Source organism: Montipora capricornis, chromosome 6 (genome assembly GCF_036669925.1).
Source record: "Montipora capricornis isolate CH-2021 chromosome 6, ASM3666992v2, whole genome shotgun sequence".
In the NCBI taxonomy this organism is placed as follows: Eukaryota; Metazoa; Cnidaria; class Anthozoa; order Scleractinia; family Acroporidae; genus Montipora; species Montipora capricornis.
The window spans coordinates 3811637-3821636 of record NC_090888.1 but is presented as its reverse complement, the minus strand read 5'-3'; the positions used below and the strand labels follow the sequence as shown (position 1 = coordinate 3821636).

Below are 10000 nucleotides of genomic sequence, written 5' to 3'. Positions count from 1 at the left end.
TTCATCAAGTCGGTCGATCAATCGAACAACGCAAAACCAAAGTCCCGGGAGATCCCAAAAGCATATGCATCAATTCCATACATTAAAGGTGTGTCAGAGCGCATTACACGGATTTTAAGCCACGAAAACATTAGGACAGCGTTCCTGCCACTAAAAACATTGGGTCATGTTTTCAAAAAACCTAAAGACCGGTCGAAAAAAGAACATTTGAAAGAAATTGTATGCAAAGTGAGTTGCAGAACGTGCCCTTTTACATATGTTGGAGAGTCTCGGGGGGCTGAGCACAAACCTGGAACTAATGGAATATCAGCTCTGCGGTAAACCCCTGGCCACGATATGCACCCAAATTATGCAAGCATTTTGGAAACAGGCGTAAAAACCAAGAACGAAAGGCTTTTACTAGAGTCGTTGCATTCGTTCCTCGACAAAAACTCTGTTAACGAAAGAACACCATTCCCCAGGGTTTACGCGGCACTGGTTTCCTCCCTTAGGAGCAACGAACAATGACATCATTTTCTATATACTTGCATGCCGTAACTTTCTAGTATATTTTCTCTGAAGAAGGTCGCAGAAGGCGGCCGAAAATTTAGTTTTTAAATGTTTTTTAGAACTATTTTAACCCCCTTTTTTAGAATCAATATATATACCTTCATTTCAACCTGGAAATATGTATCATTTCATATGTTCGCCAGTTAGACTGCGAATTGCCTCTAATTTCGGAGAGCGAGTTGGGAGCTCGGTAGAAAAACACGCGCGGGAGGAATTCGGAAGACGCGCGTCGCGATAGGAATTCTCCCACTCCTCTCTCGCACGCCGAAATAAGAGACTACTCCCACTCGCAGTCTGTTCTCTAATATCAGTAGCTCATCAAGTGGGGCCTCTATTTACCATATTTGGCTTAGGAATCAACCATTTCCAGAGTTGATTTACTTATAGAGCGCCTTCCTCGGGAGATTCAGCACTCCCACTGTTGTAAAAGCTAATCAAAACAGAGCTATCTCACCCTCAAGGGAAATATGATACTTTTCGCGGGAAAAAACCTGTTCCTAAAAATACATTTACTCATGAAAGGGTTGACTCAACGAATTACCCCTTGATGAGCTGCAGCTGATAAAGATTCTATAATATTCTATACATCAATTGTCTCAATTGTCAACCTGCAAATAATAAAGGAAGCGTTTTCTTTTCCGTCAATTAAGACTTCAATGGGCTCCAAGTTATCTTCGTTTTGGGCAATCTTGCTCGTTGTAGAAAATAGCGTCGGAAATTGAATGGCAAATGCAGACGAGAGATTACCCGGCCTCTTTCCCAGGGTCTGTCTTTTCAAGAAGGCAGAGAAGCGAGACCATGGGAAGGAGGTTGGAGATAAGCATTTTTCATGTCATTTACAGGATGCTTGATCGCTGGGTTTCTTCTCATGACTGAAATAGCGACTCCTCAGTGGAGACGTTGGGCAAACTGTTTGTCCCACGTGGCCTACCGGGTAGGTATTGTTGTGCAAGCTTTGATTGCGTACTTCATTGGTGGCTGGCAACCTTTCAGCTTGGTAAAAACCCTGCTGAATCTGCCGTGTATTGTGTATTATTGGTAAGAGAATGCAGTACACTGACTATTAGCAAAATCATGTCAGAATAAGTCTCGCAAAGTTCGCTATGAAATAAGGGCCCTTGTACCCGAACTTTCTCGAACTGACAAATTCACGGCGGTTGAACGAACCAAATAAAATAAAATAAATAAATGAATATTATTTATTTCTTTACTAGACTGTGAGTAGTCCCTAATCTCGGCGTGGGATTGTGCGGGGGGGGGGGGGGGGGGGGGAATATATATACGAACGCGCGCGAAGAGACGCGACGTGACGGAAGCGCCGAAAATTCGAGCTCCCCTTGCGTCGCGTCTACTTGCAATTCGCGCGCGCGCATGTGTTTTGCTCGCCTCATAATCCATCGCCGAAATTAGTGACTACTCGCAGTCAATTTCCTTACAGAATTAATTATTTCCCTTGGGAGTGAGAGTGATCACTCGCACAATCCGAAACTTGGAATCGTCTTAATTAAAATCATCGCGCTTAAGAGGAGTTCAGCGCTCCTGTATTGAATATCAAGAATAGTTCAGCGCTTTACCACTACGCTGTTAGGCTGCTAGCAAACTTACTCTTCTATGTCCGTCGAGCTGGCGTGTTTTTAAGTCAAATCATGTTTTGTGTCGCCTTCTAGAAAAAACGTCCGAAAGAAGCATCTCTAGGCTGGATTGTTTCAGTGAGTGTTGGAAATCGAGCCGAAGGCTTCCCCTATTGTTTTTGCCCACCAATTATGCAAATGTGTGATGTTCTTGTTGCCGTCGCCGTTGTCGTTCCTTTAGCTCCCAAAAAAAACGATGTCGATGCCGTCGTCGTCAACCTTGCTTGATCCAAAGCGACTTTTACGCCTTAAGACTTCAATTGGAACGTTCCTTTTTGGTTTTTATGTTTATACGTTCCTCTAGTTTTGGCGAAAGCTTTTTTTGAAGTGTAACAAAACGAAGTAAAAAACTATGATCTTCGAATCTGATTTAATAAATATTGTATCAATTAACATGCCAGTTCCATAGGCGTCAGTCCAAGATCCTTAAATTTGCGTTATTACTGGGTTGCCGCAAACCCAGTCGGAATCTGTCTTTAATTCCGTCGTTTTTTTATTTTTCGTTTTCTTTTTTTTTTCCGTGTCGGTAAAAGTTTTGCCTGTCACTCCCCTGCTAAGTGGTGTCTTTGTGCATAGAGCCTTCTACGCGTATTTTCTTAGGATCGAGAGGGTAGTGGGAAATGCGTAGATTTCTCTGGTGGACACAGTAGAAAGATTAACTTAACCGGCAATGGCGTCGAAAGTCATGTAACGCGAATGGCGTTTTAGTGGATCTTTGAACAAAATGTACCCTTATGAAGCTCAATAATAGCAAGCGAATTGGATACTGAACAAGACGGGCGGTCGAATGTTAGAAGCGACGAGTAATGGACTTCGACAACAATCTGTCGCCCGTCGAGCTGTAATCAAAGTGAGCTGTCTTCCTAAAAATTTGCCAAGTGTGGTGTTTTGTACAACACTCGAACCAAATGAACAGTTCTCTGGTAACTCAGTATGGGTTCAACAAAGACAGAGAAGGAATCCATATAGTGGATCTGTTATCTCAGTTGTCTCGCTATTTGTCAAATTTTTATTTACCTGCTCTCAACTCTGCACAGTCTTCCGGTATAACAATTGGAAATTTCACTAATAGGTCATTGACGTGAATGGCGTTTTAGTGGATCTTTAAACAAAATATACCCTCATGGAGCTCAAGAATGGATCGTCAATTGGATGAGCAAGACAGCGCTGAAAAATAAATATCTGGATTTGAAGAGACGAGTAATGGTCTTCGACAACAATTTCATTTTTCGCCTTTGGATATCAAGTGAGCTTTGTTTCTAATATTTTACTAACTTGGTATTATATAAAACACGGAAATCAAATAGCAATTTTTTTATGGATTTAACCATAGTTACTAACTACGATTTAACAAATTAACATTGAAGGAATCGAACGCCTTCAAGAATGCATCACAATGTTTACTCAAGTCGCATCTTAGTTGTCTGACAATTTACATTTACCGGTATTTTGTACTCAACTCTGCAAAGGTGTAAAATATTTGGAAATGTGACAGTGAAGAATTATTTGAATGAAAGTTGTTGTCGCTTTTGTGCATCATTATTTACGGTCAGCGTTCCGAGTGGAAAAGGGTTTTGATGTGAACTGTCAAAAATTTATTTAATTGCATCTCTTGTTTGCACGCACGCAATTGAAATAGAAGTTGTTGTTTGTTTCGATTAATTTTTCGCTGGAAAAGGATTTTGCCGAGATATTTCCAACCTTTGTGAACTTTAATATCATGTTGTGTAATTTTCGAGCTTAACAAATTTGCATACGTGTGTTGAAATGTGATACGGGAGCATTTTTGTGGTATAGATTGTTTTCACGTGACGTCATCATTTTCTAAAATCCAAAACTAAAGAGCCACGAAAGGTCTTATCCTCATCAGGCATAAGAGGCGGTAAATTTGTATCCATTTGCAATTTAAAGCTCAATAGCGTGCTTCGTTTGGAAACCAGAGCATTTTGAATTTCTGAGTTATGGCGGTGCGTGACACGAGGCGACAATCAAGTTTATTGAGAAATGTATATTTATCTCATGGTTTTGAGCCTTTTTAGAATTTAAAGCATTAGGAAAAGTGCTTAGGTAAATAGCTGCCTGTTCAGTAGAGATGATCACTCGCCTAGATAGCCAAAGTAAGTAACAGGTGTTGACACTATTTTCCGGCCGCCATATTGATGCACAAAAGATGTGCACCAACATGGCGTTTTCATACTGGGCTCTGTAAATTTCTGCGAAACATTTCGACGAATATCTGAAGTTTGAGGAAACGCACAGGCCTAAAACTTGGAGAAGTGTCGTCTTCATTTATCTTCTACAACATCACGAATTCTTGACTTTTTCCAGTGGATGGTTTTCGATTTATTTTTTTATTGCGTGACAGTGAAAACGATCTATAGTGTAACGAAAATAAACAGGTCTGTTGGAAGCTTGCTTGAGTTTCAACAAAATGACCCCCCAAAATCGGCAAAAAAAATCTGTCACTGATTAATAATAAAGTAGCTGCTATCCCCAAAAGGATGGAATTACCTGGCGATAAATAACCTCGTCTTGGAGAGTAAAGTTTTGACTGTCAACCTGAAGAATTGGGCGATTGTGATCTTTGTGTTGAATTCGCACATTTCTTGTCAAACTTTATAACACTTGAAAGAAAAAAAAACTTACAAAAACAAAAACCCGGTATCTGTGTCAAATGATGATTTGACACTGTTTCGCGAGTAAACACACTGCGGTAACTTCATCACGGCGCCCTCTGAATCCGATGTAACTTTCGATTTTGCGCTTTTACTTGTGCACCCAAAAGTACAATAGCAAAAATTTGCCAGAATGTTTGTCGGTGATCGTAACTTTTTATATTCGGGGTTAAAAATTAATGTTGTTTTCGTGTCATAAATGTTGTTGCTGATGGCAAAATATTTTATTCTCGATCGACCGTCCAGAAAGCTTCCTTTTGCTCTTCCCAAAAACTTTGTACCACTATTTATTTACTTTTGCATCAATATTTGTTTCGCATAAAGCAAGTTAACAAAATCAGTTCCTTGCTTGGTCCGCATTTGTTAGCATTAAAATAGAATTTTCGGTCCAATGCTTCTGTTTTGAGGGGCTCCCATCCAGATACTAACCCCGCCGAACCCCTAGGGATTAATTTCAGCGAACTATTGTAGCTGTCAGATGCTCAGAGGGTACGCTTAAACTTGTGGTGAAAAGCAGTTGTGCCTTCTGATTTCCTGTAACATGTGCCACAGGCAACCCAGTGTATGCTTCACGGAAGCATCTTGTTGTCTATAGGATCATTCCAGAGTCTTCGCGATGGTTGTCGGCCAGAGGGAGGGTCAAAGAGGCCGAAAACATTTCGCGTCGAATGGCGAAGGCGAATGGGTACGAATATCCCGAGGGAACGCTTGCAGCGATGTAAAGAGAAGGAAGAGAAGAAGAGAGAAAGAAAACTTATTACTTGTGGCATTTGTTCAGTCATTATTTACTGTACTAAATACTTGATAAAAATCACACTTATTGTGGTCCTGGTAAGTTAAGTGAACTGAGCTACCCTCAAATGTTTTTTTTTTAGATAAATCTCTCTTTTCCTTTGTCTCGGAGTAACTGCAAAGCCACGTACTATGGTCTGTGTCCTTGCAGCAGCAGCATCGTTCGAAGAACGAGGCATATAACAATACACGCCACTCATATGCAAAGAGGTAGTCGGGTATTCTGCGCAGTTCAGCTGCCTCTCCAAAAATTTGCCTACTTTTAATGATTTGACCCAAAATCGAGCAAGTGTCAGAGTACAAGTTTTAAACGGTGTTGAGATTTTAATTTTGTGACGTGAAAGAAAGAAAGTAACAAACTCGTTTATTACAAACTCGAAAAAATATTAGCTCCCAGTTGACTTTAAACAGTGAGCGACAACAGGGCTTACACCCGGGGGAATGGGGGGGGGTACCCCCATAAAAAAAGGACGGGGTGCTCGTCGCACCTTTTAAGCCCGTCGCACACGGTGAGGAAAGAGCTGAGCAAACTGCCTCGCGAGGCGGTTTGCTCAGCCGTTTTCTCACCGTGTGCGGGGAACTTTTGGTGAGAAATTGGCCTCGCGAGGCCGTGAGGAAAAAATCAAACATGTTTGATATTTTTCGCCTCGAGAGGCAAATTCCTCATTGTGTGCGGCCATCGTGAGAATCGAGTTGAGCCACAGGTAACCCAGGCTCACTGTGTGCGTCACGTAGGTATTAAAATATAGAGAACATATGAGGCGAGGTTTAGGTCTGAAAATTTGCTAGAAAATGGTAATAAAAATCGATAAAACTTACCATGTGGTGAGCTGTTGTTGTCTTTAATACGTACACAAAGTTTCGGGGAAAATGGTCCCCGTTCACCTTCCTTCATAATGTAGTGACAAGGTAGGAGACGGAAGCCAGCGTCGGGACTCCGATCGACCCAAAACAAGCACGATTTTTTCCACGAAAATCAAATCCAGTCGCTAAATAAACACGCCAGGTTCGTGCAATAGGAATTTCTCTAAACCATGAATCCACTGAAGCATCTCCAGGCAGCAACGCGGAGCCACCAGACTCCGTAAAACTTGTAAGTTAACCTGCTAAAATGGCGGCCAGAAAGCGTGGTACTCACGAAGTGCCCAATTCAAAATGGCGCTGAACTCTGGACGCCTGGTGACGAGTATAATAAGTCTCCCTCAAGGGAGGGGAGTCCCAAATTGCTCAGTGAGTTTTGTTTTTAGCAAAAATTTTTCCGTTCGCTGGACTGACGAGTAAGAGAAAGAGACTTCTGCCATGAGTCGAAACTCACTTCGATCCAACCTCCGTCCACAACCTTGGACAGCACTCTTCAAACCGCATGCCCCATGATATGTTTGCTGACTGTAACTTGAGCCCGCTGTGTCCTGCCCACTCCTTTACAGTACATAATTTCCGTGTTGTTAAGTGAGCCCGCACAACATGAAGTATCACGAGAAGATTCGGTCGCTAAGTAACCGTTGCGCATGCTCAACACAGTGAGTTTGGACACATGGAAGAGATCTCCTTTCCGTGCTCGTCAGCCAAGTGAAAGCAAAAGAAAACAGACCTCTGTTAGCAGGGAACGTTCCATGGGTGCGTGGAAGGGACAAATTTCACTTTAAACGTTGAATTTGTTTGTCGTTTAACGCATCTGCCTTGTTTTCCTTATTTATACATGACGTCCATGACGTTTTAAATGGCCACTTAACATAAATACGGACCTAGAAACTATTTGCATTTTGCTGTTATTTCTTTTCCTTTTAATTACCAGCTCTCCCACTTACCGTACTAGCTTTACTCGTTGAAATAAATGAATCAGTTGGAATGAGCTTTGATATACTGTACCTGTCATTTCCTTTCTTGTCATTTTGAGCTTTTTGGCTTGTACAACAGTCATTAATGCCTTTTCCATTTTAACTTTGCAGAGTGAATCGGCGTATTCCATTGATGGCATATTACATTATTGGAGGAATTGCATTAATTTGTGTTTTCTTTATTCAACTCACAAGTGAACGAAAAAACCCGAAAACTGAGGGCGCGTTTTTTTATTCACAATTCTGGGATAAGAATGGTTGGTACGGAATGCTGGGAATAATTCAGATTGTCTGCATAAAAGAAACGCCCTTCGAGATGCGCGGTTCTGGGGCCCGTTTCTCGAAAATCCCGAAACTTTACGGGCCATTTTCGGGTGTCACAATTCCCTTTGTATCTCAAGAACGGAGAGGATTTAAGTTGTCAAACTTTACTGACATGTTTCTTTTACTTAGTTTGAAAACATGTTAAAAGATCGGCCTTCCAAAATAAGCGGTCGGCAGTTTCACACGTGGCTTTTCGGACCCGAAAAGTTTTCGGGACTTTCGAGAAACGGGCCCCAGCTGGCAGGAGTAAACATTGCGTAACAAATATGGCGGCCGACGAAGAGGCTGCCGCATTGCATTGCAGCCGTTATCGCAGCAACTTTCCTTGTAAATAAAGACGAGGAAGAAAATATGGAGACTGTTTTGGATTTGCCGAATGTTTTGGCAGTCTTATTTACAATGAGAGGAGACACACCCCTCGAATCACAGGCCATGCAGACAATGTTGTTCCCGCATATTTTCTTGTACGAAACATCACTGAAAAAACCTCGTACTTTTGGTACAATGAAATTAGAGGCAATGTTTCATTGTTTCCAAAGGTCTAACCTGATTTTTAACTCGTGGAGAGCTATCGGGATGGTTGGCCAATCAGGCTGTCAGGCGTAAACAATGGAAAATTTGTAATCGATTTCTGATCGTCTCAAGTTCGGCAGGCGCATTCATACATTCGTTAAATGGTCGTTAAGGCGGCAGGCGCGTTCATGCATTCGTTAAATGGTCGTTAAAAATGCTCATATTCGGCTACCAATGAAAGACGCTCAATATAATGTATTACACTGCATTTGTAACCGCTCTATAGGCTTGATAATTTCACTATATCACCTCCTTGACGCAGTATCTTACTCCACAAGCTTACCACAGAATACCTTTGATTTCTCCGGTAGAGACGTATTTGAATCCGCAGCGCTCATCTCGCCGTCCGCCATCTTGGATTTTCATTCGCAGCATTCTTCCCCTGGGAGCAGAATGGATGGAATGGCGTTCTGTCCATTCCGAAATAGGAATGCGGAATAGAAAAACGCGCGCAAATTTTACATTCTGACCGTTCTCATTCCAGAATTGTGAATAGAAAAACCAGCCCTAAGGATGCGTTCTATTGATCGTATTTCGGAATAGGAATACATGGAAAAGAGGTTCAAAAACTCATTAATAATTCATGCAGCTAAAAGCCTATAAAAAGATCGATAGAACTTCAATGAACCTTTATACCTGGTAATCTATGATCATTCTGAAAAGCCCGGTGGCGGCTTTGATTTCTGTCCCAGGGGAGTGCCGGGCTGCATGTGCAAACAATGTAATTATCGCTTATTCTCAAACGAAACGATCTTTATATAAATATCACTAGTAATCTTTATGGAATAGTCCAAATCATTTTCATCGAAATTTTAATAATAGACCATATTCGTATTCTCGGTATTGGACTGCAACTAGCTTGCAATGGAGGCTAATGCGGGGAATTTTTTCAAATGCAAATACTTTTTAATATATTCCCCCGCATTAGCCTCCATTGCAAGCTAGTTCCAGTCCAATACTGAGAATACGAATATGGTCTATTCAACGACTCTGCCGTCATGTTATCGATGTTCGTATCCAGACTTTGGATTTTGTCCTGTTCCACGCCGAACCTTCCTTCTTCGTTCGCTGCTTATTTCTTCAGCCTTGCATTTTGCCACTGTGCAAAAATATTAAAAGACCATTTTGTGACATATAGTGTTGATTTTTCAATTCTCCGAACTTTCTCTTACGCAACATGTTTAACCAACCTCCTTTAACCACTGGCAACAAAGAATAAGCACTGAAGGAAAAAAACGTGCTTTTAAAATTACCATACTTTTTATAAGCTCCACTTGTTTTTCTTGTGTGCTGATATCTTCCCCTCACAATTTGAACCTGTGTTCGGACTCCCGAGGAATACGCATTTTGTGGAATGTTTTTGAAGCCCTTCAAAAAACTCGCAGCACGTGTTTTATCGGGTTTAAAAAACAAGCCGATAAAACACTGCTGATCGTTTTTTAAACATTACTTAGGAAACCTTCTTTTTTACGGAGAATACGGAGAATTGAAATTATCAAATACCTGCTAAAATTATATTTTAAACATATCTTTATTATCCTTGTTGCTTCAAAAGCGCCAGACACACCTTTTTAAATCATAAATCCACGTATTCTTATTTCGGAATAGGGTCAGTCGA

General features: G+C 41.2%; 1 pseudogene; it reads left to right on the top strand.

Annotated features, from left to right (window-relative positions):
* LOC138053119 (organic cation/carnitine transporter 2-like) overlaps nt 1-5652 on the top strand; it is a 12858-nt pseudogene extending 7206 nt beyond the window's left edge.
* The last annotated feature ends 4348 nt before the right edge of the window (nt 5653-10000 follow it).